Consider the following 23,597-nt stretch of genomic DNA (forward strand, 5'->3'; position numbering starts at 1 on the left):
TATGTGTGTGTATATATATATATATATGTATACATTCTTTTTCATATTCTTTTCCACTATGGTTTACTACAGGATATTGAATATACTTCTCTGTGCCATACAGTCATACCTTGTTGTTTATTCATTCTATATATAATGACTTGGCATCTGCTAATCCCAAACTTTCAATCAGTCCCTTCCCCACCTCTCTATCGCTTTGGCAACCATGTCTATTCTCTGCTGCTGCTGCTGCTAAATCACTTCAGTTGTGTCCGACTCTGTGCGACCCCATAGACGGCAGCCCACCAGGCTCCGCCATCCCTGGGATTCTCCAGGCAAGAATACTGGAGTGGGTTGCCATTTCCTTCTCCAATGCATGAAAGTGAAAAGTGAAAGTGAAATCACTTAGTCGTGTTCGACTCTCAGCGACCCCATGGACTGCAGCCTACCAAGCTCCTCCGTCCATGGGATTTTCCAGGCAAGAGTACTGGAGTGAGGTGCCATTGCCTTCTCCGTGTCTATTCTCTATGTGAGTCTATTTCTGTTTTGTGGATAAGTTAATTTGTGTCATTTTAGATTCCACATAATTGATATCATATGGTATTTGTCTTTTTCTTTCTGCCTTATTTCACTTAGTATAATAATCTCTAGGTCCATCCATGTTGCAGCAAATGGCATTATTCCATTCTTTTTTATGGCTGAGTAGTATTCCTTTGTTTGTATATACCCCATCTTTATCCATTCATCTGTCAGTGCACATGTAGGTTGCTTTCATGTCTTGGCTGTTGTAAATAGTGCTGCAATGAACATAGAGGTACATGTATCTTTCTAAATTATGGTTTTCTCTGGATATATGCCCAGGAGTGGGATTGCTGGATCATATGACAAATCCATTTTTAGTTTTTTGAGGAACTTCCATTCTGTTTTTCATCATAGCTGCACCAATTTACAGTAAAATAGTATTCTTAATATTCTCTGCGGCTCTCTGTCTGTTAGGTTAATTGTTGGAAATTCTCTGCCTAGGTCTCACTCAGTTCATGAAGACAGACTGAGCACAAGCATTCAACCCCTTTCACCCTTAAGAATATCAACATGATTCATTAAAATGAGAAAGTAGTGTGGCATATTAGAACATCAAATATTTTGAAGAATTTCTAGAAAATAGAAGGCAGATGGAGTTTAAACTCATGGGCTAGCCAGAATGGAGAGGGCCAGGGCTCAGTCTTGCCCTAGAGACAGCAGCAGAATGGAGGGGAGGCAGGTTTCTTCAGGAAGGGGAGCCTGCCCGCATCCCGAAGTCAACAGTATGGAGGAACACAGCATGGGAGTTGGAGGAGCTGGCTTGTTTAACTTTTTAAACTTCCCTCCTTTCCCCCATCAAATCCACCTGCAGAGTGGGTGTCCTTTCCATCTAAGGCTGAAGAAAGAAGCATATTTTCTAAAGAAATCAATAAATCTGCATACAAGAGGCCAGGCCCCACAAATTTTATCAGTTTTCTTTATCTAGACATTGGGGCCAGTGGGCATTGGAGATGTTGCTGCCTGTCTGTTCCCCACCCTCATACCTTAAAGAGATGCTTCCCAGTGAACACACTCCACCTGCAGAGGGAGAGCCCACGTTCATTCCTCTACCTAAGGGGTAGGGAGGGGAACGCTGGTAATGGTTGAGCAAACACACACACATCATTAATCATTAATCAACCTAGTCCTTTATTCACCAATATGAATACAACCACTGATCACCAGATGCATGAAGAAAAGAAGCAAAAAATCATAATGCAATAACAGAATTGATCCCAGAGAAAACAGGGATCAGGGAAAAGAAGAAAAGGTGAGTTTGGAGGTTAGACACCTAGATTCAAGTTTAGACTATGTCACGGCTGGGGAGATGGCTTGACTTCTCTGGGCCTTAATTTCCTTCTGGCTCTGAAAATTGTAGGACCAGGAATGTACCCAATGAGGGCACAGCATGAGGTATTTTCCTCTCTTAGATGTTACAGATACTGATTTCACAAGTGGCCTTGTTTGATCTCCAAGTTGCTGAATCTCTGCATTTATAACTCGTTGCTACTTTTTTCTCCTATGGATATGAATATAGAATATGAAGAAGTTGAGAGGACACCCTCTTTTACTATTCACTACCCAAACACTGACTAGTCTCTAAGCAATTCTTTCTTGGTAATACTTCAATCCTGGACAAGTATATTATCTCTTTCATAAAGATGAGAATAGAAAAAAATCAATATAAGGTTTATGGAAAAATTCTCAGCACAAGAGAAGCATGGTAATGTACTGTAACTAAGCAAATTCACTTTCCTCTGAAATAAATTTCTTATGAGAAACCAAAAATACGTTAAAAAATATAATTGCTAACAAGATAGACAAGGTACTTGCTTCTATTTAACTGACTAAGCTGTTATGGAAGGGAAAGGAATAAGAAAATAAAAGGATGCATACAGAGGAACAAATAAAGTAGCTTAAATAAAGTTCATATAGGAACCAAGAAAGTGGAGACCATATACTATTAAAAAAAGCAATTAAGTGAGGTGGAAGACAAATGTTAGTTGTTCTTAGAATGCAGAAGAAAGGGGCAAAGATATTAGAGCAATATCAAGCAAAATGACATCTATAAGTAATAGAAAGGAGTTGTTGTTTAGTTGCTTCTGTCATGTTCGACTCTTTGCGACCCCGAGGACTGTAGCCCGCCAGGCTCCTCTTTCCATGGGATCTCCTAGGCAAGAATACTGGAGTGGTTTGGCATTTCTTCCTCCAGGGGATCTTCCCCACCCAGGGATTGAACCTGCATCTCCTGCATTGGCAGGCAGATTCTTTACCACTGAGCCACCAGGGAAACCTCTATAAGCAACAGAAAGCAGAAATTAACTTCATAATTAATAGGCACTCTAGGAAAAGAATCCAGAACAAATGGAGTAGAGGAAATAGAGGAAAACATGAAAAAATGATTTATGGATTAAAAAACTTTAAAAATTAAGAAAATTGAATTTCAGAGAAATAGAAGTAATCTTACAAGCATCCTGATAAGAAGGAAAAAACCCAGTTCTGGCAAATGAGCCAAAAGTAGATTGATTTTAGAATTCTTGGCAACAGTAAACATTAGAAAACAATGTAATAGTGTATGTAGAACTTACTGGAGAATGCTGTGGCTCTCATATGAAGGGTATAGAAAGACACCATCAGGTATGTTCAGTACCTGGAGAGACATAACACCCACATAATATTACTTAACAAATTAGTAACAAGGTGTTCCAGATCATTAAGACATATTTTACACTGCAGTAAGCATTGAATATATTAATTTAGTGATAAATGTAGTTGCACAGAAGGCACAGGACTATGTATTAAGAAATTATACATATTTCATATATCTAAAGGAGAAAATAACATTATCTGAATTCAAAATAAAAGAAAGAAAGAACGGAGGGCAAGGGAAAAATACAGCTGCTGATTTTCTTGTCTTTAATAGATTACAGTAAAAATGACAGTCTTTGATAAATAAAGATAGATTTGAGAGTGCTTTTGAAAGTTTTACATGCAATTCATTACTAGATTTTCAAAAGTTTTAGAAGAGTAAAATAAAGTTTAACCTATAGAATACTAGAACAGAAAGGAAATATCAAAGAAACAAAACCCAGAAAGCATAAAATGGCATTGTTGCTGTTGTTGAGTCACTAAATCGTGTCTGACTCTTTTGTGACCCTGTGGGTCTGCCAGGTTCCTCTGTCCATGGAATTTCCCAGGCAAGAATACTGGAGCATGTTATCTTTTTCCTTCTCCAGGGGATCCTCCCAACCCAGGGATCGAGCCTGTGTCTCCAGTATTGGCAGGCGGATTCTTTACCACTGAGCCACCAAGGAAGCTCCAATGGTATTAGAGAGACCAAATTATAATACGTATGAGAGTAAATGTAAAAAGCTTAAACTTTACTGTTTCAGTTCAGTTCAGTCGCTCAGTCGTGTCCGACTCTTTGCGACTCCATGAACCGCAGCATGCCAGGCCTCCCTGTCCATCACCAACTCCCAGAGTCCACCTAAACCCATGTCCATCGAGTTGGTGATGCCATCCAACCATCTCATCCTCTGTTGTCTCCTTCTCCTCCTGCCCTCAATCTTTCCCAGCATCAGGGTCTTTTCAATTGAGTCAGCTCTTTGCATCAGGTGGCCAAAGTATTGGAGTTTCAGCTTCAACATCAGTCCTTCCAATGAACACCCAGGACTGATCTCCTTTAGGATGGACTGGTTGGATCTCCTTGCAGTCCAAGGGACTCTCAAGAGTCTTCTCCAACACCACACCTCAAAAGCATCAATTCTTGGCACTCAGCTTTCTTTATAGTCCAGCTCTCACATCCATATATGACCACTGGAAAAACCACAGCCTTGACTAGACGGACCTTTGTTGACAAAGTAATGTCTCTGCTTTTTAATATGTTGTCTAGGTTGTTCATAACTTTCCTTCCAAGGAGTAAGTGTCTTTTAATTTCATTCCTGCATTCACCATCTGCAGTGATTTTGGAGCCCAAAAAAATAAAGTCAGCCACTGTTTCCACTGTTTCCCATCTATTTGCCATGAAGTGATGGGACCGGATGCCATGATCTTAGTTTTCTGAATGTTGAGCTTTAAGTTTAAAAAAGTTAAAATTTCTGAAATTTGAACACAAAATGAAATTCAGTGGTTTGCTATATTCTATAATAAAATAAAATGCAAAAATATGTCAGGAAAGCAGAAACAAGAAAGAAAGTAGGGCGCTTATAGTAACTGTTAACCAAGTCATTAGAATTATCTTATATTGCTAGAACAGCTGATATAGATCTGTGATTCTTTGAGTTAAGCTGCTTTGGAATCACCTGGAGGGTCTGTTAATAAGCAGATCCCTGGGCCCCACCCACAGAGTTTCTTATTTAGTAAGTCTGGGCTGGGTCATGAGGATTTGCATTTCTAAGAAATTCCCAGGTGAGGCTGATGCTGCCAGTCACCGAGAAACACTAACTGGGAGTGGAGATTCGATAGTAATGAAAGTACATGTGCTAAGGAAACCTCAAAATATACATAGCAAAAGCACTGGAAATATTAAGAAAATAACACATTTCAACATTACTATTCTTAAACAGAAGTAATTTTTAAAGGGATGAAATTATCTAAATATTTTAATTAACATTATTATATAATACATATATTATTATATTAATATCATACAAATAAAAAACATCCTTTCAAAGATGCATGGAATATTTGATTTAACCACAAATTAATGTACCTTTATAAATAATCTATTTATAAAGATTGAGGTAGAAAAATATATAATTAAAGTTTTTGGAAAAAAATATTAATTTTTTATACCAAGAAGCTAGAAAAAGAATAAAAACTTTAAAGAAAGTATAAATAAGGCAGTTATAAAGAAATATACTTACAAGTAGAAAACTGGTATTTGTACATTTGTCAGAACTGGTTCTTTAAAAAGAGAAAAGCTTCTGGAAATTTTAGTCACATAGAAGTGGAGAAATTATGTAAATAAAAGTGTAGCTCAGAATAGTGATATAATAATAAATATACAGAATATTAACAAATTAAAAATCAATCATGTGAACAGCTGGAGCAGAGTAACTTAGAAATGGATGGTTTCCTGGGAAGGGAGGAAATGATCAAAATTGATTCTAAGAACTAGAAAGCCTGAATGGCATGATAATCAAGGAAAAATATAGAAATAAAATTATTAAATCTCAAAAAAAAGAAAACATACTCTAGGCTAAAGGTAATTATGGATAATTCTTCCCCAGTTGACAAGAATTGGAGATTTTCATATCATTTGTACTGTTTTAGACTGTGGAACCTGATGAATTTAAAGCCAATCACAAAGTAGCGTAATTTAGATATTCTCAATTGAGATGGATTAAAAGGAAACCTGGAGATCATTCTTAAGAATCTGAAATCTTAAGAAAAAAAGTGAATGGAGAATGACATAACAAAACCAAATAGGGCTTATTCCATGGAGGAATGGATTACTTTCAAGACTTTATTACAATAAGGCATCATATCCACAGTATCACAGTGGGATCCCTGAAAAAACATGTCTAAGCCAAAATCATCTTTGGTATAATCGGTTGTAGTGATCAAGAGTTCCCATTAATCTCACAACTTTAGTGCGAGTATTTACACTTCCAAAAATAGAGGATTTGATGGGTTCAGTTTGCCCTCATACATATGGTGTATACCTCTAAAGCAGTGTCTATATCAATAGCCATCTTAAGAGTTCATGGGGCTTCTCTTGTGGTCAGACAGTAAACAATCTGCCTGCAATGCAGCAGACCCAGGTTTGATCCCTGAGTCAGGAAGATCCGGCTTTCTTCATACCTTTGCAACTGCTCCCTGGTACCATCACCTATGGCTGGAGTGGCAAGGTTGTATATGTGACATAGGCTTCAGCCAGGCCATGCTTGTGGAAGAGACCTGCTTGGGATCCCTTTTCTCAGGAGGAAAGTGAACTGGAAGGTAAACTATGGACTTCTTTTGCAATGTGTGCAGTTCATGGGCATATACTTTCTGAGCCATACAGCATCTGTGATAGAAAAAACCCCAGAAGAAAGAGGTTTAGAAGAGAGATGATGCAGTGTGATACATTTGTCTATGCAGGAATTCTTAAAAATAGTGGTGATGGCACTGAACTTCCTACAGCTATGTGGGTTGGGTTTTGAGCTATTTCTCTTGGCTATTAACAGAGTGACTTAAAAGACTAGAAGTGGTGTTAGGACAGAGTGATATCCAAATGCACAATAACGAAGCCAAACCCCTATTGCACTCAATATAGGAAAATTAACTCAAACTGGATTAATAACCTTAATGTAAGCGGTACTACTATAAGATTCTTTAAAAAAAAAAATAGGCCTAAATCCTCATGATCTCAATGTAGAAATTGTTTCCTATATATGGCAACAGAAGCACAAGCCTCAAAGAAAAAATAGCAAATTGGACTTCATCAAAGTTAAAAACTTTTTTGCTTCAAAAGTTTCAAAGGACATCATCAGTAAAATGAAAAGATAATCCAGAGTGGAAGAAAATATTTGTCAGTCATATATCTGATAAAGGACTTAGATCTAGAATAAAGAATTTTTACAATTCAGTAATAAAAAGACAACACAATTAAAAATGGGCAAAGGAGCTGAATAGATATTTCTCCAAAGAAGACATACCAATGGTCAATAAGCATAGGAAAAGATGCTCAACATTATTAGCTGATTAAAGAAAATGCAAATCAAAATCACAATGAGACACTGCTATATTCCTACTAGAATGGCTATAATTTAAAAGACAGATAATAACAAGTGTTGGCAAGGGTGTGAAGAAATTAGAACACTCATATAATGCTAGTAGTTATGTAAAATAGTGCAGTTGCCTTGGAAAACCAGTCTATTCCTGAAAATGTAGACATAGAGTTATTCTATGATCCAGTAATTCTGCTGAAGACAGACAAAAAACCAAACTTGTGCATGAATATTCATAACAGCATTATGTATTATATGTATATATTATTATATAATATTATATATTATGAGTACATAATAGCCAAAAGGTGAAAACAACCCAATTGTCCATTACTGGATTTTGAAAAGTATTGAAAGGAATGAATCTAAAAAATACAGTATATGAAAGAACCCAGCCACAGATGACAACATATTTTATGATTCCATTTATACAAAATATTCAAAAAGGCAAATCAATGGAAACAGAAAGTGTATTATTTGTTGCCTATGCAACCAATGGTTGATGGGGGATAAGGAGTTTAGGGATTCTTAAGGGGAATGGAGTTTCTTTTGGGGTTGATGAAAATCTTTTAAAATTATTTTGTGATAATGGTTGCATATCTCTGTACATATACTAAAAAGCATTGAGTTGTGCACTTTAACTGGTAAATTATATGGTATATGTATTATATCTCAATAAAGGGGCTTCCCTTGTGGCTCAGACAGTAAAGAATCTCTCTGCAATGGATAGGAGACCCGGGTTTGATCCCTGGGTCGGGAAGATCCCCTGGAGAAGAGAATGGCTACTCACTCCAGTATTCTTGCCTGGAGAATTCCATGGACAGAGGAGCCTGGTGGGCTATAGTGCATGGGGTCACAAAGAATCTGACACAATTGAGCACAAAGCTGTTATGAAGGTTAGAATACTGCAGACATTAGGGTCACACGCAGTTTGAATCTCAGTATATCCTGCATGTCTTCTTACATGAAAAAAAAAAGTTTATTTTTCTACCTTGCTCTTCTACTCCAGTAATCTGATTTTCTGCAGTATCTATTTGCTTCCATTACAGCTTTAATTCCAGGTTCATTTTTATCTCTATCCAGTCTATCTTGGTGTCGGATTATTACTTCTTCATGATTCTTTGTTTTAGTCGCATAGATGCAATATATTCTTGAATCTTGCTGAGAGTATGACATAAATGCTTCAAAAATTTCTCCTGCTACTTGGAGTAAATCTCTTTCGTAAGAAGATTTTTTAAAAAAAGATATTCTCTCCCTCTGACCTTCAGTAGTATTTATTTTGTAGATGTGACTTTACTGTTTCTCCACTTGGGGCATCCCATCTCCAAGACAGCACTGCCTGGCCTTCCACAATGAACACTAATTAGCTGTATCCTAAATGTTGTACATGCCCTGGGGTAATGCAAGTCTGAGTCGTCTTCCCTGGGATCAGTCTACAAATAGCTAATGGAATGTTAACTAAAGTTTGTTTGCCATTTTCATTGAACTTTTCGAGTGGGGATATCAAATATCTGCTGTAAGGTGTCAGATATCAGCTCTATTTGCCAGTCCCTTTTTTTTTTTTATCTGTTAAAAGGTTTGATATTGAATTACCTCGACATAATTTAGGAAGATTGAGAGTCACAGATGTATTGATAGGAATTCACATAATTGGAAAAGCACTTGGAAAACTTCAGCTTTGAGAGAAGAATGCCTTATCTTGTGATAGTAATTGCTGGAAGAGGCAACAAGAAGGCTTTTATGAGAAACACTGGTTAGCTAGACAAGTGAATCTCAGATTTGATTCCTACCATACTCAAAATGAATTCCAGATGGATTCAAGAGTTTAAAGAATGTATAGTAAGAAAATGAACAAAAGTAAAATAGAGTTGTTATCATTTTTTTTCCTCTGCAGCAGAATACCTTACCAAGCACTGAGGTCACAGAAAAATAATCATAAAAGAGTTTCAAGTTTGAGTCCATAAAATGAAAACTTCTGTCCATCAACAAAAATAACCAAAATTTAAAAGGTAAACCTACTTTGAATGGTAATGATAATGACAAAGTCATGATCCTAGCATTTAATATCTATACATGGAACCTTAGGAATTAGTGGGTTGGCCAACAACTTCATTTGGGTTTTTTGTACTATATTGTGGAAAAACCCAAATGAAGTTTCTGGCCAACCCAATTCTTTGGTCGCCTTTCTGCCCGGGTACAGTGTAGGCTGGTAGACCCATACTAGACTTTTGACTAACTTGAGCTATGGGAAGGCCATCAAGTAAGTGTACTGGTTAAGAGCATGGCCTCTGGAGTGTCTAGGCTTGAATGTGAGTTTCAGCTTTACTACCTACTAGCTGTGTTGCCTTAGGGAATTCATTTCCCTCTGAGCCTCAGTCTCTTCATCTGTAACATGGAGGATAACGACCATTTCTCCCTTACAAGGTTATAGTAAGGGACAATAAGAGGAGATAAAGGACTTAAAATCCCTAACAACGCCTAGCACACAGAAAGGGCTTGACAAATGGTACCGCTTTGTGTATCATCACTGTTATCCTCATGCTTTTCATCATGAGTCTTTACCATTATCCCCATCCTCATTAGTCTTCATCATCATCGTCACGACCTGTGTTTGAATCCTCCTTCAGGTTTTCTGAGGGTCAGAAGCTTCAGTGGATGAGATAAAATGGGGTCAGATTGGGCAGAACATCACATGTCCCCGCTACTGTTCTGCCCTGGTTCCTCTCCTCCCTTGGCTAGTTTCCTGGTTTGGTACTACCTGCTAACTCCGACATTCCATCCCCTAGCCAGTCCTGATGTGTTAGGGTGCTGTGTGACATTGGGAATGTTATGAAACCTTTGTTTCTTCCAGCGTCCTCACTTGGAAGTTGGGAATAACAGTTGTACATTCCAGTTGTAATGAGGATTTTAAAAAGCGCATGATGATGAAATTTAGCATTGTAGCAGACATGTTGTAGTCCTCCAAACTCTTAATTAATTTTGAGAGAGGGTGACTTGCTCAGTGTCACATATCTGATTGAACTAAGGAATGCCCTTGGGCACTGTGTCTGAGTATTGTTAGATTTATGGCCTGGTCTCGTGTTAAATACAGAAGGACTGGCTGTTGCTTGGGTGTTCTATGCTTGACCCAGTTCTCTCTGAGCGCCATTTTCATCCACTTCTGAAATTCCTATGGCGGCTTTTCCTCACTCAGTAGCCTTTTGGCTTTCTGTGATAGCTTACTTTTCTTTTGTTTCTTTTCAAATTACTTATGACCACTTGGTTTTTTTTTTATACATAATTTAGAGAACTGAAGCTAACACCCCTCCCCCACGTAACAGTTGGCAAAAACACTAAAAATATGCCAAACCTTAATTTTATGTGTGTACTTTTTTTTTACCCCTTAAGAAATAATAAAAAAAAATTATACTTGCAAAACATACAGTGTGGGTCTTGAATCAAGTAATCAAGTTACTTCTGCCAGATGCCTCTGACAGCACCCAAGAAGGTCTAGATTTCTGGGAATTGTATTCCTGTGTGTTCCCATCTACATGTCTGCACTTTGTGTGTATGTAAGGTGTGGGCTGCATGCAGCTCCCCCACCCCAGGACACAGTTCCTGGTGTTAAAAAACAATGCCGAGGACATTTTGGGGGGTTTCAAACAGCATATTTTTGTCTCAACAGTCTGATGCTGAAGCAGACCTCCTCTGGAAAAGCAAGTCTGTTCCTTGTGCAGTTTATCCCCAGCCCCCTCCCACCCTAGCCATATGCCTTTTCTATCTAACTCCCTTCTCTTGGATGCCATAAGGTTTGGCAGAATCTTGGCACGGGGCTCAGAGATCTGAAATTATGTTGGGTGTGATGTCTGACCATCCTCTCCTTGTCTGTCCAGCTTTCCTTTCCGTGGTGAAATGGATATGCGTGGTGATGTGGATTTTGATGTGTCCCTCTGGCAGTTGGAATCAGTTGCATCTCATTGATATTGACATGCTCACTCTGATTTAAACACTGCCTTTTAATTTAAAGCATTTTATTGGGAAGGTGTTCTTAGCATATGTTTCCAAATGACATTATTCTTCTGTAGCTATAATTCAGTGGGAACTAGATTCAGTAGGAGCTGGATCATTGCCCCTTGGATGTGATTCCTCTACTTATAAGACGTAGTGCCACAGTGTTAGGCATCACAGATGAATGGTTGTCCTTGTGTTATTAATATTCAATACAGAAGATGTATCCAAATACTTTTGCCACCTGATATGAAGGGCTGACTCATTGGAAAAGACCCTGATGCTGGGAAGGATTGAGGGCAGGAGGAGAAGTGGATGACAGAGGATGAGATGGTTGAATGGCATCACCAACTCAATGGACATGAGTTTGAGCAAACTCCGGGAGATGGTGAAGGACAAGGAAGCCTGGCATGCTGCAGTCCATGGGGTCGCAAAGAGTCAGACATGACTGAGTGACTAAACAACAATGTTGTTACGGCCCCTATGCTGTAAACAATTCAGGGTCATTCGTGAAACACTCTAGAAAGACCACAGTATTATAGCTGCCATCTTGCTTCTCTGAACTCTGCCTTCCTCAACAATTTCCCACTAGGTTCCCTGACATCGTCCACCTATAGGATTTCTCTTCCTCAAGTCCTGAGCTCATCATGATTGAGAAAGCTCCTGTACTCCTTTCCTTTAACACTATGGTCCTTAGAAGGAATTCACCTGTACCCTAGATCCAGGCTCCAGCAGCTAGCCACCACTCTTGGTTTCCTCTTTGACCCACCCCCTAAACCATCTACTAAAGTCTGTTTGGTGGTAACCAAATTTTGGACCTATGCACCACCAGAAGCTAGTTCAAGGTACCTATGCAATTCTTCCTTCCTTCCTTCCTTCATTCACTCAACCACTCAAGAAAGATTTGCTGGATCCCTGCTCTCAAACAGACTTTCCCCAGGCCTTGCGAAGGAGACAGAAAAGCAAGGGGACAGTTACACAATAGTAAGATAAAGGCTAAATTAGAGGGAAGCCCAGAATGCTATGAAGAAGAGATTCTTAACCCAGTCAAGGGCTGAACAGACAGCACAGAAAGGGCGATTGTGCAGAGACATTTTGTTGGAAGCAAATTCATGGAACTGAGTTTGCACACAGCCAGCACTTCTGCCTCTGTCCATGGGACTTGTTTCTGCCTTAGTTCTCTGCCTCATACTTTACTGGTTGCTCTTCCTAATTCTCCAGTCCCACCTTTGGTTGGAAGATCTTGAGTAGAAGTGAATTTCACTAGAGCCCAAGTTCCATGCTTAATTCCCACTGGTACCCCCATCCCCTCCTGATATCTGAGCCTTGGACTCTCATTGCTACAGCATCTTCCTGTGTAGTCAGACTGGCCCAGACAGGTATGTGGAGAACCAGACTTTAGGAGCTGGGTCACATACTGGTCCACACCTGCCTGTCCCGAGCCAGGTTAGCTCCCCCAGACCCCTTCTCTTTGGTCCCATATACTGGATTCTCCTCCCAGCTCAGAGTCCACATTTAACCGCTATCTCCTGCAAGGTTCAAGCATACCTCACATCAGCACAACCGAACTACAAGTATAATTATATATATGTTGAATGGGCTGAATGTGGTACAGTAAAGTCTGAAAATAATTTTTTTTCCCAACCAAGACTCTTTAAATCAATACCCACTTCCTATTTGTGGGTAAAATCTCAAACAGAGATATGAGCTTTTTCTGGCAATTTCATGTATCAGAACAGACTCACTTTTAGAGTACTAACAAGTTCTGTTTGATTTAAATTAAAATTTCACTCTCTTACCCAATTCTCTTTGTCCTCCAAGTCCCTAGCTCAGGGCGGACTCAGCCTCCTGCCTTGGAAGGGAGCTCTGCCTCCCAGCTCCTGCCCTCTCCTCTCCATTCACCTGCTTCTGGGGAGAAGGAATTAGAGGGAAGTAGTAATTCTTGTTTGACACTTGCTGGCATAATTGGGTCTTGATGTTCTCACTGTGGCAGATGCCCAAATGCTCAAGGAGAGATTCTGTGAGTCCTTGCAGCCTGGCTCCCCTGGGGGGGCGTATTTCTGGCATGGATGATGCCGCCTCTGGCTGGCTAACAGCCTCCCTTCAGTTCTGACTCAGAGGGAACGGCTCCGGACTCCTCCTGCTCGCAGTCTTCAGCCTGCAGGCCATCCTCCTGTGTGGCTCCAGCCCAGTACTCTTAGCGGAGTCCACCTGACCCATGGGAAGCCTACACCCGTGCTTCACCTTCTGGATAGGGGGTTCTATCTCCACTCTGCAGTCACAGGCAGTTCCCTGGGGGTTGAGGTGGGCTGAACACCCAACCCTTGTCATTTCCTCCCTTCATGGAGAGGGGACAGGGATGTCACATACTTCCTGTCGGATGGGCAACCCTTGTCCACAAAACCCTTCCTCTGACTCTCCTAAGCTTGTCTAGGCTGAAAGTGGGTGATGAACGGAGGGCCCCGTGTCCCATTTGTGGCCACTGGTGACCTTCGGGCTTCAAAGAAAATTCTGAGACACTAGTGATATTCCCATCTAACAAGAGATACGGTGTGGACTGTTTAATTCGAGAAAATGTACCAGACAGGAAAAGGCCAGGCTTGGAGGAAACCTGGTCTTGAACCGATTGGTTTCATGAACTGAGACCCCTCCTCACTCTGCAGGAGACTTCTGGAACCGTGGCTGGTGCTGTCCTGAGTCTCTATCAGCACATTTTGAGCCACAGGATCTGGAGGGAACCCAGTGGAGAGCTGGAATCGAATTGTGAAGTGGATTAAAGTGATGCCTGCTACGCGCTGTGGGCCACAAACATGCAATAAAGAGGGAACCGGCTCTGGACAAAAGCTGGTCATGGCGAATGGCCGCGCGGGTGCCTCTGGAAGACCGGACATCGGTGGACTGGCCCCACCTCCTGCCTAAGCCCGTGATGGTGGTGAGCTCGGGGAGGGAGGAGGAGAGATGGAGAGAGTGCATGTTGAGGTTTAGTGCGCTTAAGAGAAAGCCCACTGGAAGAAATTTTGAGTCAGGGGGGAGGGAACAGGGTGTGGAGAGAGGAGGAGGTAGGAAGAAGAGGTAGCAAGTGAGAGTGAGCGAGAGAGAAGGAGAATGCAACCCGGAGCAAGAAAGCCACAGCATAGGTCCAGAACGACCTGCACTCTGGCCGCCTCGCCCAGGGTGTCGCGGAGCGCGTGCTGCCAGTTCAGTGACCGCACAGGCCTGAGCCTACAGGGTTGTATCCTGGCCTCCCGGCCACCCTCGCGCGACTCCTCGTCCAAGTGGCGGAGAGGAATAATATGACGGGTTCAAAGTCAGGGACTCCAAGGAAAATGCAAGTAAGGGCTTCCTGGAGGTGGTGTCCGGCCGGGGGGTGTTAACAGGGATGCGGTGACTGGGGAAGGGGGCCTTCAGGAGGTGGGAGCAGCAGCAGGAACGACACAGACCCCCTCACACCCAGCAGGAGAGTAGACTGGACAGAGGCCAAGAGTTGGGTCAGGGGTCAGAGGTCATCAGCACCTTAGCTGGCCTCTGGGAACTTGGTTGCTTGCGTTCTTTGACCTTTAATAATTTCCAAGCCACCCAGTGTAGTTGGAGTCCAGGCGCTGACCCCTCCTGCTTAGCCCGCAGTGTTACAGTCTCCGTTACAGTGAGGGAACCGGCTTACCTTCCGCGCGGCCCCTCCGACCCGCCCAGCTGTATCTTCGCCTCCCTCCTCCTCTCCTCCTCCCGCCCCGCCCCGCGCCCAGGTGGCCGGGAAGTCGGCGGAGAACCTTCGCGGCTGCTGTAGTCATCGTCTCTAGTCTCCACCAGCACACCCGTGAACGAAAGAGTGCAGGATAAGGAACAGGCAAGGGTGTGGCTGACTCTGGAGTCTGAAAGCCTAACTTCATCATCTTCATCATTTTCTCCTGGACAAGTAAGTCACTTACCATCTTTGTTTCCAATTTCCTCTTAACCCCCCTGGGGATTGTTGAAGAGTCCATCGAAGTTGCTGCTGCGTAATGCACAAATATCAGCTGTTTAACAAAAACTACAAGGCAGGGGTCCCCAACCGCCGGTCCGTGGGCCGGTCCCGGTCCCGAGGCCTGTTAGCCCCCAGGCCGCAGGGCAGGATGCCGGCAGGGGTGAGCGAGAAGCTTCGTCTGCCGCTCTCCATCTTTCCCCATCCATCGCATTACCGCCAGATTCATTCTACGACCCTGTCTGGGGAAAACTTGTCTTCAGCGAAACCGGTCCCCGGCGCAAAAAGGTTGGGGACAGCTGCCCTAAGGCAATGGTGTTAACTGCATAGGATTGCTTTCTAGCTAAGAAACTTTCCCCAAATACTTATCATGGCCTTACGAGTTATATCAGAGTTTTTCAGTGTTTCTCAAAGGTAAGAGTTACCTGGAACTCTGCTTAGAAATACAGATTGCTAGGCTTCTTTCCAGAATTAGAATTTCCAGGGGACAGGCCCGGTGATCTTACTTTAGCAGGCATTCCAGATGATTCGGGCAGCAGTCTGGTTTGGGAAATGGGGCTCTGTGGTGTTCTATAAAACTCAGGTGCTGGGAATCTAATAGAGGAGGTCAGGGTAAGACATGGAGGTTGAGGGTGTGTGATAAGAGATGCAGCCAATAATTTATTAGAAGTGAGGCCTTATTTTTTAAGCGTTGGGCATTAGAGTTATTGGTTTTTGTCCTGGTTGTGAGTCCGAGTCTTTGCGCTGAGGAACCAGGCTGCCCTTCTCCCTGTTGCTTTCATCCTGAAGATTAACAGCCATGTTCTTCAGCAGCTGCTCCTGTGGGAGAAAGGCCAGGGCACTGAGAGCATAAAGACAAATAAAATCAGAATCTTGAGGGGATAACCACCATCTCGTGTTCTCTGCAGCATTACTCACAGTAGCCAAGTTGTGGAAGCAACATAATTGTCTGTTGATAGATGAATGGATAATGAAATTGTGATAAATACACACAACACACACACAATGGAATACTAGTCAACCTTAAAAAAAATGAATCTTGCTATTTCCAACAACACTGATGAGTGTAGAAGACATTATGCTAAGTGAATTAAGCACTGAAAGAGAAATGCCACATGGTCTCACTTACATGTGGAATCCACAACGGTCAGACTCATAGAACCAGAGCAGGGGAAGGGTGGGGGGAAGAGGAAATGCTAGTCAAGGGTACAGAATCTCAGTTTTGCAGGATGAGTACGTTATAGAGGTCTAAGGTACAGCATGGTGGGATTATGGTTATTACACTGTATTATGATATTAACATTGTAGATCTTAGATGTTCTTACTACATTAAAAAAGGTAACTGTGAAGTAATAGATGTGTTAATTAGCTTGACTGTAGTAATCATTTCATAACATGTGTATATCAAAACATCATGTTGCAGACTTTAAATATATACAATTTGTATCGAATAATAAAATGTAAAAAATAGAGGTTTACCAGCACTGGCAATAGTTTCAGGCTCCTAGTAGACCCTTGAACACTGATGAATGAATGAGCTACTAGTAGATAGCGGCCCAGAATCATTTTGTGATGGCCAGGAGTTCATCCTAAACTGGGACAATTCCTAGCAAAGGAGGCACTGGACAAACAATCCAGTTGTATCTTCCTGGGAGTGCTATTTTCATTGGCAGTAATCACAGCCACTACTAACTGAGCAGACGCCACTTGCCAGGCATTGTGCAAATTGCTTCATTGCCAGCTGGGAGGCAGGTGCTACTGGTATCACCATTACCCTCTTTTCACAGAGGAAGCTCAGAGAGGATAAGTAAATCCTTAAGAATCCACAGCCAGTGGGAGGGGACCTGAGATTTGAACCCAGGCAGCCTGACTACAGTGCTGGAGTTATTATTGTTAATATTTTATTTATTTATTTGGCTGCCCCCGGTCTTAGTTGTGGTACACGGAATCTTTTAGTTGCGGCATGCGAACTCGAGTTACAACATGTGGAATCTATTTTCCTGACCATGGATTGAACCTGGGCCCACCTGTAGCACAGTACCTTAGCCAGTGGACCACCAGGGAAGTCCCTAGTTTGGAGTTATTAATGCGACCCTGAGCCATATCTCAGGCATCGTGTGAGTTACTGGATATCTTTTACTAGAGGAATATGGTTGGGTCCTCAGGGTGCAATTTGAAATGGTGCTTTGCAGACAGTTCGTGAGGCTGGAGGCAGGGAGACTGCTCAAGAGATCAGGGCAGAGATGAGGAGGTCTGGATCAGGACAGAGGCTAGAGGACTGGAGGGGAGACCCTGGAGGGGACATCTGACCTCACACCCACCTTCTAGCCCCACAGCCCTGCATGTCTGTCTCTGATTTATGGTCTTCAGGCCCAGGGCACCCACGTTCAGTGTGATGAGCCTTTGCTGACCCTTTAAGTCGGCTGCACTCCTGTGCTCTTGGGGCTGGCACCTGGTGAGGAATAATGGACTATTCTCCGTCTTGGTAAGGACCTTTCAGTGTTGGGTCTGCCTTGACAAGCTTTACCCGTCGCACAGCTTTCAAGATTTATGAGGTTGATTTGCAGTCACTGGTCACTTTCCTGTTCTGAATTCTCTAATGCTTCTCTCTCGTTTTCTGCTTTAGAGTCCTTATGCTTTTCTTCTCTTTATATTTTATTCTGCTTGAGTCATGACAGTTTCCCTCTTTATTGCATTGCTTCGAAGAAACCCCTTCCCTGTAACCCAGTATTGTCCGTCAAAGCAGCTCCAAGTGTAGAAAAACCAGGAATCTAGAATCTGAAAAACCTGTGTCCAGGGACCATTTGATAATTAGCTTGAGCCTTGATCTCCTTGACTGTAGAGTAAGGATCCTTTACCTCGCAGAATTGTTCTAAAGGTTAAATGAAAAGATATTTGTATAAAAAGGCTCTGTAAATCCTAGGACATAATGTAAATGTTGATTAACTTTGTTTAGTTCAGTTGTTCATAATTTCTTCCCATTCAGTCATCTCCTTCTGCCCTGTTCTTGTGATACCTTCTCTTTGGCTGGATGACAGGAGTTACTAACATGAAAAACACCTGCCTGGGGTGGCACGTGGGACCTGATTGAAATCACCTGGTCAGAGAGATGCACTGGATCACTTTCTCTGCTGGAAGGGGGCTTCTCCCTTCCAGCGTGGTCAGAAGACTTTATTGCTCAGGGAGACAGACAGTTTTCATATTGTATTTTCTTTTCTGAAATTAATTATAGCAGTACTTTTCTATATTAAAAGTTAATTGTTAGTCACATTAGGGAATTATTTAATGATTTGGTAGTTGCATTGCCAAAAATACTTGAGGCCAAAATTAGTGGACTCATGGGGAGGTGAAACATCTTGAAATTTGCAAGTTGGGTTTGAATAGTATTTTCCTAGTTCGCTGGGTTTCAGGAATAACCTGAGGTGCTTGTGAAAGCACAGATTTCCTGCCCCCCTCCACCCTTGAGGGCATGAATCAGCTCCCCAGCTAATTCTTAGCATCAGGCAACTCTGGAAAGCACTGATTTTGTACATCTGGGAGATATTTTTTATACCTGTCTTAGTATTCTTGCCTTATTCCTAAATCATAGTTTTAAAAGCTAACAAATTCAACATATATATTATTTTAACAAATCCATTGTGTGTGTGTGTGTGTGTGTTTTGCATATCCCCTACATACTCATATACAGCAAAAGTTAAACACACTCTCTGGTTTGTAAAAATAAGAAATTTATAATATTGAGTTATGAAGTTGGTTTCTATTGTCTTTCTGTTTTGGGGCTTCCCAACTGGCACTAGTGGTAAAGAATCTAACTTGGGAAAGGCAAGGTGAACTCCCTTGCTTCTCTTTTTTGTTATGTTTTTAAAAAAATTATTTTAATTGAAGGATAATTGCTTTATAATATTCTGTTGGTCTGTCCCATACATCAACATGATTCAGCCATACAGGTGTACATATGTCCCCTCGCTCTTGAACCTTCCTCCCACCTCTCCCCCCAGTCCCTCTAGGTTGTTACAGAGCTCCAATTTGAGTTCCTTGAGTCGTATAGCAAGTTCCTAATGGCTATCTATCTTACATACGGTAATGTATGTTTCCATGCTACTCTCTCCATTCGCCCCACCCTCTCTTTCCTCCTCCCCACCACCCAAGTCCATAAGGCTTTCTTCTCTCTATGTCTCCATTGCTGCCCTGCAGATGGGTTCAGCGGTACTATCTTTCTAGATTCCATATATATGCATTAATATATGATATTTGTTTTTCTCTTTCTGACTTACTTCACTCTGTATAATAGACTGTATCCCTTGCTTTCTTAATTCCCCAAAAGAATTTGTTCAAGGAAAATTTTTTGACAGCTACAAAAGTAATCAAGGCTGTTAGCAGTGAGGTTATCAATTTTAGTGGTTTCTGACTGAAAGAGGTTTTCCAACTATTTCAGTAGGACTAATTTGAAGACTCAGATTAAAAACATAGGCACTGTGCTGAGTGCTTTCTCATATATAATCTCATTTAATTTACATAGCAACTTTGCAAATATATGATCACCATTTTTCAGGTGAGGAAATAAAGGCTCTGAGAGTTTAGGGAACTCACCCCCAAGTTACATTGCTAGTTAGAGCTGTGACTTCCTTGAAAACCTCATAATCAAAAATCACAGCTGTCCTTGAAATGAATTGCTCTTGAGCCTGAAGAGTTGAATTTGGATGTGCTTTTTTGAGAGATTAATGATTAACCTTAGAATTTAGAATAACAGCATGGATGTTGGTAACGTGCAGAAACATATTTGCCGTAATAGAAAGGGAACAGATTTGAACAGTCAGAAAAAAATGGCATTTAGGAGTTTTGTGACCTTGAACAAGTTTCTGAACTTTCCTGAAATTTGGTCTCTGAAAAATGAAGACAGTAAGTGCCTAATTCACTCTTCAGAGATGGTTGAGAGAAGTGAATGAGACTCCGATTTAAAGGGTCTAAGAGTGTCTGTCACACAGTTAGTGCTTAATAAAGTTGACTTCTTTCTTCTTTCCTCCTCCTGGTCACAATTTGAATGTCTGCAATTTAACCCTGTCATTATACATTTTCTTCTCAAGCTTTCTACCAACCCTTTTCTAACTGTAATAGGATTCTTAAGAATAATATTTAAATGTATCCATAATAACTAACATTTATGGAGTGTTTTACATGCATTATCTTTGAATTCTCACCACAGCTTCTTGAGGAAGATAGTATTATAATTATCATTTTCAATTTACAGATGAGGAAGCAGGCTGAGAGAGGGAAGTGATTGTCCAAGGACACACACGTAGTAATGGCAGATATGAGATGAGACTAGATCCACCTTACATTCTTTTTTAAACAATATTTGTATTTATTTATTGGGCTGTGCCGAGTCTTTTGGAGAAGGCAATGGCACCTCACTCCAGTACTCTTGCCTGGGAAACCCCATGGACGGAAGAGCCTGGTAGGCTGCAGCCCATGGGGTCGCAAAGAGTCGGACACAACTGGGCGACTTCACTTTCACTTTTCACTTTTATGCACTGGAGGAGGAAATGGCAACCCACTCCAGTATTCTTGCCTGGAGAATCCCAGGGACGGTGGAGCCTGGTGGGCTGCTGTCTATGAGGTCGCACAGAGTTGGACACGACTGACGCGACTTAGCAGCAGCAGCAGCAGCCGCTGGGTCTTTACTGTAGCATGTGGAATCTAGTTCCCAGACTGAACCCAGATCCCTTGCATCGGGAGTGCAGTGTCCTACCCACTGGACCACCAGGGAAGTCCCTTGCCTTATATTCTTAACTGCCATGTTCTATTGCTTCCAGAAAGATAACCACTTGCCAGTTTTTCCTAGTCTGGAGAGATAGGTCCTGCAGAGGGGAAGGGGGCAGTCAACACCAGTCCTCTGGTTTTCCTGAGTCCAGGACTGTCAATTTTGGTTCTGAAGAATGGGTTGACTTGTTCATGTTTTTCTTTGGGAACTGGCATCTTGTTATGATTAATCTCATGTGTCAATTGAACTAGACCTTGGGATACTCAGCATAGACATTAATTTCTGAGTGTATCTGAGAGTGTTTTTGGATGTGATGAGCATTTGAATCAGGGGACTCAGTCAAGCAGATTGCCCTCCCAAATTTGGATGCACATCATCCAAATCCATTGAGGACCTGAACAGAACAAAGAGGCAGAGGAAGGGGGGAATTCTCTCTCTCCGCCTGACTACTTGAGCGGGGACGTCAGTGGTTTGCCCACAGGCTGGGACTTCTACCATCAGTACTTTTGGTTTTCAGACTTTTGGAATTGGATTGAAACTTGCACCATTGGCTTTCCTAGGTTGGTCTTTAGCTTGCAGGTGGCAGGTCATGGGGCTTCTCAGCCTCCATAATCACAAGAGCTAATTCCTCATTATCTGTCTGTCTGTCTATCTCTTTCTCTCTCCTGTTGGTTCTGTGTCTCTGGAGGGCCTGGACTGATACACATCTAATCAGGCTAATTCCTAATGTGATGCTTAATCTCCTATCATGATTTCCCCTGAGTTTTCTTGTAACTTTTCTAAGTAGCCGTAGGAGCAGTGGCAGCAGAACCAGCAAGAGTGATTTTGATCAAATATGTACAGTTTCTGCAACTTTCTCCAGTGCTTCTAGAGCATCAAGAGAACTTGTCAGATGCAGGCTGCATCTGTATTACTAATACCAATGTTTGTCACTGATTTCTTTTAATCTCTTAAGTTTCTTTTCCCTGACAAAGCTACCTCCCAGATTCTTCAGCTTTCTTTACCATTTGTTCTAGTTCCACTGCTTCCTCTTCTGTATGCCTTCTTGGTGAGTAAGAGCAGCAACTGGTGTGACTGGAGCCCTTTACACTTTATAAAGTACTGTGTAGTTTAATTTTGTCCCCACACTGTCATTGCCCTTGCTGTGCCTTCTGTCTGGAACACACTGCCCCTCTTAGGTCTGGCAGACTTCTAATCAGGTTCCCAGGTGGCTCAGTGGGAAAGAGTCTGCCTGCCAATGCAGGAGGTCCAGGTTTGATCCCTGGATCAGGAAGATCCCCTGGAGAAGGAAAGGGCAACCCACTTCAGTATTCTTGCCTGGGAAATCCCATGGACAGAGGAGCCTGGTGGGGCTACAGTCTATGGGGTCACAAAAGAGACAGACACGACTTAGTGACGAAACAGCCACAACAAACTCCTATTCATCCTATAAGACCTAGGTCAGATATCCTGTCTGAGGCTTCTGAATGTCCCAACATTCTGACACTCTGATAGCTTTGAACATGCCAAGCATATCCAGCTTTGGACCTTTGCATTGACTGTTCTCTCAGGTTGGAACATTCTTTTCCCAGATTTCTGCATGACTTATTTCATTTCAAATTTCACTCAAAACTTACCTCCTTTGAGAGGCCTTCATCCTTCATAGACATTAGCCTATTACTAATGTTCACAAATATTGATTAATTTAGCTCTGTAATGCTAGGGGGAAAAAAAGAAAAGATTAATTGACTATAGGTATGTGGGTTTGTTTATGGCTCTCTGTTCTGTTCCATTGAGCCACATGTCTGTTTTTGTGCCAATACCACACTATTTTGATTACTGTAGCTTTGTACTATTGTCTAAAGTCTGCGAGGGTTATACTTCCTGCTTTGTTCTTTTTCCTCACGATTGCTTTGGCAGTTCTGGATCTTTTATGGTTCCATATAAATTTTAGGATTTTTTTGTAATAGTTTTGTGAGAAATGTCATGGGTAATTTGATAGGGATTGCTTTAAATCTATAGATTGATTTGGGTGATGTGGCCAACAACTCCCCATTTTTAAAGTGTGGGCTGCACGTAATTTCCTTTCAAAGAGTAAAGTAGCGAAGTGACTAAAAAGAAAAAAAAAAAAAAGAATAGCATCACAGCAGAGAAAACTGGCAAACACTCCCTCCGTCAGGTGATTAGAGTCCGTATCAACAGTAATGTCACATTGACTGTATGCACCCAGGCAATATGATGTGATGAGGGGGGTGCTTTACCTCTCTGATGTCCCTCCCCAAATCCATAGCCACAGACTGATCATAAGGAAAACACCAGATACACTTCAGTAGAAGAGAAACCCATAAAATACCTGACCAGCCCTCCTCACAATGGTCAAGGTTGTCGAAAACAAGGAGTATCTGGGAAATTGTCACGGCCAAGAGGGGCCTAGGGAGACCTGATAACTAAATGTGATATGGTCTCCTGATGGGATTCTGGAACAGAAGGAGACACTAGGTAAAAACTGAGGAAATCTGAATAAATTACGGCCTTTAATAAATAAAAATGTATCAACATTGGCTCATAAATTTTAATAAGTGTATTATGATTCAGAATGTAAGGGTGAGAGCGTGTTTAGGAACTCCTTGTATACTCTTCCTAATTTTTCTGTGAATTT

At 41.7% G+C, this 23,597-nt stretch overlaps 2 long non-coding RNA genes across 2 annotated transcripts in view; one reads left to right on the top strand and one right to left on the bottom strand.

Moving 5' to 3' along the window:
• Positions 1-1,665: 1,665 nt before the first annotated feature.
• LOC145520027 (uncharacterized) lies at positions 1,666-14,978 on the bottom strand. Its single transcript, XR_014064131.1, has 3 exons — positions 13,040-14,978; positions 3,129-3,190; positions 1,666-2,835 (listed from the first exon to the last, which is right to left on the bottom strand). It is a non-coding gene; the product is annotated as an uncharacterized LOC145520027 (long non-coding RNA).
• The window catches only part of LOC145520025 (uncharacterized), a 133,834-nt gene continuing 124,140 nt past the window's right edge, over positions 13,904-23,597 (top strand). The window contains exon 1 of the long non-coding RNA XR_014064130.1: positions 13,904-15,153. This is a non-coding gene — a long non-coding RNA (uncharacterized LOC145520025). The remainder of the gene's footprint in view (positions 15,154-23,597) is intronic.

The sequence above is a fragment of the Giraffa tippelskirchi genome, chromosome 1 (genome assembly GCF_054371585.1).
Source record: "Giraffa tippelskirchi isolate mGirTip1 chromosome 1, T2T-mGirTip1v1.2.pri, whole genome shotgun sequence".
Lineage (NCBI taxonomy): Eukaryota > Metazoa > Chordata > Mammalia > Artiodactyla > Giraffidae > Giraffa > Giraffa tippelskirchi.